Raw genomic sequence first — 8,568 nt, 5'->3', positions numbered from 1 at the left:
AATCAGTGGTGGCATCTAAAGCAAACAGCCCTAAAATCTGGGTGGCTTACCCCATAATGCTTTATTTCTTGCTCTCGCTGGAAAGGAGCTTTCCATGGGTGACTCAGGAAGTCTGGCTTCTCCCATCGTACAATGCCACCATCTTCTAAAACATGCACTCTCAGCATGGGAGATGTTACCCCCAAGAGGGCAAAATTGGTTCTTGGGGGATAGAAGTGAAAAAAATCTTAGCTATTACAAGGGCCACAATACATAAACGGATATACAGTGTATCTGTGTTTTCCAAATTTCATGGGAGAGAGGAATTTAGGAAAAGATATATCTAAAAATTCTCCTCAGGGGCATGATAAGGAAAAAAGAAAAAGAAAGAAAGAAAGGAAGGAAGGAAGAGAGAGAGAGAAAGAAAGAAAGAAAGAAAAAAGGCTGAGAAACGCTGTTCTAGAACAGGATTGTTCAATGGAAATATGTCCACGACATATGAAAATGGAAAATTTCTAGTAGCCACATTAAAAAGGTAAAAAAGAACACCCTAAACTAATATACCATTGCATGTTAACTGAACTGGCATTAAAATTAAAAAATCTTAAAAAGTAAAAACAAAACTAACAAAAGTAAAACCAAAGAGATTAAATCTAATAATACAGTTTAACCCAAAATATTCCAAATGTTACCATTTCAACATGTAATTATATAAAAATGGTTAATGAGCTGTTTTACCTTCCCCCACCCCATGCCAATTCTTTGAAATTGCATCTTAAGTTAGACTGGCCACATTTCACGTGGTCAATAGCCACACAGAGCTAGTAGCTATCTGTTGGACAGCACAGTTCTAGAACCTCCTTAGAGTCCTTGATTGGTTCCTCCGCCTGAGTAACTGAGGAGCAAGGTGGGACTAAGGGAGACTGCGCAGGTAGTTCTGGCCAGGCCTGGTAGTGTCCTTCCACTCACATTCCATTGGCTAGAGCCAGCCAATGGCCCCAACTTAACTGCAAGGGAGGCTGGGAAATAGTATTCTGTCTCCAAGAAGAGAAACTGCATTGGTGAGGGTCAAGACAATCTCTGCTGCAGTACGTGCTCTGGCCTCCAAATATCCATGTTTACTTCTTCTCCACATGTGGAACACATTTAGTCTCTCCCCAAAGGAGTCAACCCAATGTGTATCACTATAGCCAGCTCGAGGCCCTGGATGTCTGGGTGAAGTGTTGACTCCCCCTGCCCCACCAGGTCAGGGCGTGAGTCCACATGGTGTAGAGCTCATGAACTGAAAAGAAGAGCTATTCTCCCACCCCCAAACTCAGAATATTTGATGTGGGGACAGAGCAGGAGAATTGTAATCAATATTACCTTCCAGAAAGGGGAAAAGTAGGAGATACACTGCGGTGCATGGTTCAGGGCAATTCTGAAATCCCTTATGGGTGGACACCGTAAGGCTCCCACATGGAGGAAAGACAGCCCCTCAATTAGGTTCTGATTCTGTTCTCTGGGAGGAACTCTGTGGTCTGCTCCACTCTTTGGGAGGCTTCCCCTGGTGATTTGTCTCCTACCCATCTCTCCTTGGGGTGGGGGGGGGGGTTCCTCTAGCCAAAACCTGTCTCTTGCCTAGGAAAGATTGGGAGTCAAAGGGTTTTGTTTTGTTTTGTTTTGTTTTGTTTTGTTTTGTTTTGTTTTGTTTTGTTTTGAAGTAGGCTTCACTCCTGCCCAGTGTGGAGCCCTATGCAGGGCTTGAACTCACAACCCTGAGATCAAGACTGGGGCTGAGATCAAAAGCAGGACACTTAACCAACTGAGCCACCCAGGCGCCCCTCCAAGGGCATTTTGGGTTTTGTGTTTTGCCTTTTGTTTTGCTCTAAGTGAACCTTTTGTTAAAATATCACATTGTTGAGGCACCTGGGTGGGTTCAGTAGGTTAAGCGTCTGGCTCTTGATTTCGGCTCAAGTCGTGATCCCAGAGTGGTGGGATCCAGCCCCACATGGGGAGGGGGGGTCTGTGCTCATAGCCTGGAGACTGCTTGGGATTCTCTCTCTCCCTCTCTCTTGGCCCCTCCCTCTCTCTCTCTAAAAATACATAAATGAACTTTAAAAATAAAATAACGTATAACATTGTTACTGACTGAATTGTGTCTCCCCCAAATCCATAACGTTGAAGCCTTAATCTCCAAATGACTATATTTGGAGATAGAGCCTTTAAAGAAGTAATTCAGGTGCAGTGAGGTCAAAGGGTGGGGCCCTAAGCCAATAGGACTAATGACCTTATAAGAAGAGGAAGAGACACCAGAGTGAGCACACACAGAAGATAAGCTTCGTGAGGACAGCTAGAAGTGGTCGTCTGCAAGCCAAGGAGAGAGGTCTCCCCAGAAACTAACCCTCCTGCACCTTGATCTTGGACTTCCAGCCTCCAGGGCTGTGAAACGGTGCATTTCTGTTTAAGCCCTCCAATCTGTGGCACTTAGTCATGGCAGCCTGAGCAGGTTAATACAAACATCCCCCTTAAAATAGAGCACAATTCTTTAAGAGCAACAGTGCCTTGACGTTTCCATAAAGTGAATATCACATTTGACCTTTGCATCCCCTTTCAGAGGCCAGACACACACCTTCCTGTTAATGCTGCGGGTCATTTTCAAAGTATTGCCAAGGGTATCATGGGCTATTCGAGTTTAAAACTCAGCCCCAACATGGGGCGCCTGGGTGGCTCAACCAGTTAAGTGTCTGACTTTGGCTCAGGTCATGATCTTGCAGTTCGTGGGTTTGAGCCCCGCATCGGGCTCTGCGCTGACAGCTTGGACCCTGTCTCAGATTCTGTGTCTCCCTCTCTCCTCTCCCACTTGCGCTCTCTCTCTCTCTCTCAAAAATAAATAAACATTTGGGGCGCCTGGGTGGCGCAGTCGGTTAAGCGTCCGACTTCAGCCAGGTCACGATCTCGCGGTCCGTGAGTTCGAGTCCCGCGTCGGGCTCTGGGCTGATGGCTCGGAGCCTGGAGCCTGTTTCCAATTCTGTGTCTCCCTCTCTCTCTGCCCCTCCCCCGTTCATGCTCTGTCTCTCTCTGTCCCAAAAATAAATAAATGTTGAAAATAAATAAACATTTTTAAAAATAATTAAATAAATAATAAGTGTTTAAAAAAAAAAACTCAGCTCCAGCAAATACCTCATAACCACCAACTATTTAGCAGACCCGACGTCACTTGATCAGTGCTACTTAGTACAAAAGAATTATGTGATGACGAAAAGAGTCAGTGGTCTACGGAATCAGGTTTGCGGATGCTTCCCTCAATGGCTATGCGTTTGAAGCATCCTGGATGCTGTGGGGAGAACAGAAGAAACATGGAAAACACTGTTTTAGCCATCACAAGGTGGGTTGATCAGTATGTTTTGCTATGATCTAGGATATTCTGTCTCTTCTTAAACAAAGGCTTAAATGCATTTGCTGTCCACTTATTCATTCACTCATTCCATCCTTCACTCATTCATTTGAGAAGTATGTACTGAATATCCGTTTATTTCAGGTACGGTGCTAGGCCGGGGGGGTGGGTGGTGGTTATTATGATGATTAGTAGATGTTCCTGGCTGATAGAAGCCCACGGTCCACGAGAGGATGCAGGTCAATAAGGAGCTACAACGGAAGTATATACAGAAAGTTCTATGAGACCACAACAGAGGCAAGCAGTTTGCTCTGGTTGAGGGAGTCTGATGTCGAAGAGGCTTTTCTGGGGTGACAGCGAGGCAGGAGGGGTGCTCCCGGCAAGGGCAGCCCATGAACAAAGGCACAGAAGCAGAACAGTGTGCAGGGCGCAGTGAATCTTGGACAGCCCTCCCCGCAGGCCCATTGAGACCAGTCTCAACAGCTCCGCTAAGCTGCAGAGACGACAAACAGGCGGGTCGCCCGTTTAGCGACACTGGGTTTTAAGATCAAGAGATCAAAACATGTTACATGACTAAACTTTTTGAATTCTAGAACTTTGGGTGCAAATTCAATACTGCTTTTTTGGTGCCGAGTAAACTCAGTGTTCCAGAGTTAGGTGACCAAGATTTGAGACAATTCCAGAAAGTCTCATTAGCCTGGGCCAGAAGCTGAGCCAATCAAGCCCCAGCGCTGGGCCCCAGTTCCTGGAAAAGACAAGGGACGATAATATTTTCTCAAGTGCAGCAGGCTTCTCTTCCTGTTCTGCCTTCTCTGTCTTGCTCACTAACCAGAAAAGAATAAACCAGAGGATTTAGGGAAGAGGAAAGGACAGTCCAGAAACCTTGATTTTTTTTTTTTTTTTTTTGTAGAACAATGAACAGAATTAGTAACTCACAATTTCACCAAACTTCATATACTTCATAATGATAATAAATAACATATGATAACTTTGCATGTGCTTCCCCAAGATTTTTTTTTAAGTTTTTTTATTTATTTTGAGAGAGAGAGAGAGAGAGCACACAAGCAAGAGGGTGCAGAGAGAAAGAGAGGGAGAATCCCAAGCAGACAGCGCAGAGCCTGACGTGAGGCTTGAACCTACAAACCCTGAGATCATGATCTGAGCTGAAATCAAGAGTTGGGGAGGCTTAACCGACTGAGCTACCCAGGCTCCCCTTCCCCCAGGTTTTTTTTAAGCAGGGTGTAACATGGGGAGGTCAATGAATAAACCAGAAATTTCTTTTTTCTTGTATTTCCCTATGGTTTCTGCCCTCCCCCAGCTGCGTTACTGTGGTTGCTGCTTACCTGGCCTTGTCCCTCACCCTGACTTCCTAAAGCACCCTTTCCATTCAGAAAGGAGAGTAGACAAAGGCAGATGGGACTAGATTAGAAGCATCTCTGGTGGGGCGGGGTGGGGGGGGCGTTCTCGTGGTCATGATATTTGCTTAAAAGTGAATGAAATTCGGGGAGCCTGGGTGGCTCAGTCGCTTAACCATCCAACTTCAGCTCGGGTCATGATGGGGTGGTTCGTGAGTTCAAGCCCCACATCGGGCTCTGTGCTGATGGCTCAGAGCCTGGAGCCTGCTTCAGATTCCGTGTCTCCCTCTCTCTCTGTTCTTCCCCTGCTCATGCTCTGTCTGTCTCTCTCTCTGAAAAATAAAGATTTTTAAAAAATAATGAAGAAAAAAAAGGTGAATGAAATGAAAACCCTGAGGGAGGAACTGGATTACCACCTGACCTCGCCCCCCTTGCCACCAGCGGAGGATTTTACCAGTCAGAGGAAAAGGAGGAAGGTGTTCCAGGCAGAGAGCCTAGCATCAGCAAAGGCACGGAGGCATGAGAGCACATGGCTTTATCTCTCGGCTGCTGGATTTTTTCTTAAAACCGGGCACAGGTCTCAGAATCCAACTACAACATGCTGGTTGCTTCCCACATGCCAGGCATGATGCTAAACTCCTGCTCTTGACCTTTATTGATTTAGGAAATCTGCACACAAGAGTCTACCTATCCTTTTCAGCCTTTATGGCTCTGCTTAAATTTCAAGTCTTCTGAAGCTCTTCCCCGACCGCACCCTGTGAGGCTGGCCACCCCCCCAGGCCACCATGATTTTCTATCGCCTCCCCTTGCTTTTCCCCTTTTCGGAAATTGTGTCAGTTTCTCGCGGCTGTTGTAACAAATTACCTCTGCCTTAGTGACTTAATGCGAAATTTCTTACCTCCTGGTGCTGCAGGTTAGAAGTGCAACACAGGTCTCACTGGGCTGTAGGCAAGGGTTGGTCCCGGCTGGGCTCCTTCCTGGACGCTCCGGAAGCACATCCACTTCCTTGGCTTTCCAGCTTCTAGAACTTCCTGCCTTCCTTGCCTTGTGGCCCCCCCTCCATCTGCAAAGCCACCGATTATGGCCGGCTGAGTCCTTCTCACGTCCCATCTCTCTGTCCTCTCCCTCCTGCTGCCCCCCTCCACTTTTAAGGGCCCTTGTTGATTCCAAGGGCCCATCCAAACAATTCAGGATAATCTCCCTATTAACTTAATCAGCAGCCCTTCATTCCTTCTGCAACCTGAATTCCCCTTTGACGTGTAATGTCGCACTCAGTGAATGTGTTGAGTGAAGGAACCAATGACCCTACATGGCAGGTGTTATCACGACCCTTTTATGTGTCAGGCGGGGCTCAGAGAGGTGAACAAAGGCACCCAAGCTCGCAGAGCCGTGGATCTTAGCACTGGTGATGGTCAGGATGGGCTAGGTTATCCTGTAGTACACAAGGCCTCATCTCAGGGGTTTGTTTTCCCATGCCACCTGTCTCTCGCGGGCTGGCCACGGCTCTGCTGCATGGCACCTTTGCTCTGGGACCCAAGTAAGGGAACAGCCTCAATAGGGACGTTGCTGTAGTCACGGCAGAGGGGAAAGGAGCCTCTGGCACGACCCCACCACACAGGCTCTTCAATCTTCTGCTTAGAAGAGGCACTCCTCACTCACTCCTACCCACATTCAGTGAACCAACCGGAACTCAGGAGTTGAGCTAGCAGGGACTGTCTTAGCCTGCTCAGGCGGCCACAACAGAACGCCACAGCTGGGGCCACTTAAACCACAGAAATGTACGGTCCCACGGTTCTGGGGGCCGGAGGTCCAAGATCATGGTGCAGGACGCTTTCTCCTGAGGCCTCTCTTGCCTTGCGGACGGCCGTCGTCGCACCGTGTCCTCCCGTGGTGAGGAGCCTCCCTGGGACACGAACGTCACTGGTGTCTCTCGCTCTCCTCGTAAGGACGCCAGTTGTATCGGATTAGGGTGCCACCCTTATGACCTTGTTTGACCTGAATTATCCATCAAGGCCTTATCTCCGAATATATAGTCCCACGGAGTGGGGCGGCGGGGGTGGAGGGGTGGTGGTCAGGGCTTCAACATGTGAATTTTGAGGGGACACTAGTTGGTGACAGTGATGTGTCACTTTCTCTTACGGAAGAACATCGTGGGGAGGGGAAGTGGAACGTTTGGCAGGAAATATATATAAGCCACCACAGATCCTAACCCAGCCTCTCTGATGCCAAAGTCCAGCAGGCGGATGGTGAGCTCACTGAAAGAGAGAGGCCTCGCTTTCTCCTCTCTATCCTCCGAGCAGCCTGGTCGGTGGCTGCTAACGACTCATCACATGCACTCAGATGTGCACACGGTTATTATTTTATTGGGATGGTAATTAACCCCCGTGACGCTCCCGGCCACCACCGAGGGAGCGCTCCTGGGGTGGATGCTGGGTGGTGAGTTTACATGGATCGTGTCACCGCCACCTGGCCGCAATCCCGTGATGAGCAACAGTCGGGTCCCAGTTCTCAGTCAGGAGGCAGAATCAGGAAGGTTGAGTGATGTGTGCGAAGGACACACAGGTGATAGGAGCAGTAGAAGCTTCCCCCCCAGTCCGTCTGCCTCCAGGCCATGCACCGCACTCCATGAGGTTACCCTGCCTCTCCTCTTGGGGGAACTCACTGCTCTAGGACAGTCCGGCCGCCTGGGCACCGCCTCCATGGCCCCCACGTCTGGTTCTCCCTGGCGCCCCAGCCTCATCCCTGGCTTCTCCACTCGGTCCCCCGGCTTCCAGAACTCTCACACCTTCCCGACGTTCTATGTACGGCTGGCTCTGCTGGGGATGTCCTTCCTCCTGCCCGGTTGCTTGACTATTCTACACATTCCTCCAGACTAACTCAGCTCAGAGATTATTCTTCACCTCATACCCGCTAGGATGGCTATGATTTGAAAAATGGAGGGGCCCCTAGGTGGCTCAGTCCACCCAGCGGCCCACTTCGGCTCAGGTCATGATCTCATGGTTCGTGAGTTCGAGCCCCACGTTGGGCTCCCGCCTGTCACTGCAGAGCCCGCTTTGGATCCTCAGTCTCCCTTTCTCTCTGCCGTTCTCTGCTCACAGTCTCTCTCTCTCTCTCTCTCTCTCTCTCTCTCAAAAATAAATAAACATTGAAGAAGAAAAAAAGAATCGAAAGCTGGGGCTTAGACAGGTCAATGTTCACTCCAGCATTAGTCTTAGGACTCAAAAAGTGAAGACTATACCGTTGTCCGCGGATGGATGAATGGATAAACAAAATGTGGTACATCCATACATCGGAATATCATTCAGCCTTACAAACGAGTGAAACTCGGACTCCCGCGATAATATGGATGGATCTCGAACGCATACATGCTAACGTATATACAATATGTTATGTGTATGAAATACACCAGACACAAAAGGACAAATAGGATATGCCTTAGTCAAATCCACACGGACAAAAAGTAGAAAAGAAGTTTCCAGAGCCTGGGGAGGGAGTCATGGGGAACCGTTGTGTAATGGGGACAGAGTTTTTGTTTGGCAAGATGAAACAGCTCTAGAGACAGCTGGCGGTCACGGCTGGACAACAATGTGAATGTACTTACTGCCACTGAATTGTGTATGGGAAAACAGTTAAAGTGGTAACTTTTCTTCCATGTAAGTTTTTCCACCATAATCACACGCAGAAAGAAGGTATTCTGGGGGCGCCTGGGTGGCTCAGTGGGTTGGGCGTCCAACTTCAGTTCAGGTCATGATCTCACAGCTCTTGAGTTCGAGCCCCATGTCCGGCTCTGGGCTGACAGCTCAGAGCCTGGAGCCTGGTTGGATTCCGGGTCTCCTTCTCTCTCTGCCCCTCCCCTGC

This window comes from Acinonyx jubatus, chromosome A3 (genome assembly GCF_027475565.1).
Source record: "Acinonyx jubatus isolate Ajub_Pintada_27869175 chromosome A3, VMU_Ajub_asm_v1.0, whole genome shotgun sequence".
Taxonomy (NCBI): domain Eukaryota; kingdom Metazoa; phylum Chordata; class Mammalia; order Carnivora; family Felidae; genus Acinonyx; species Acinonyx jubatus.
The sequence above is the reverse complement of the archived record's forward strand: the minus strand, read 5'-3'. Positions refer to the sequence as shown.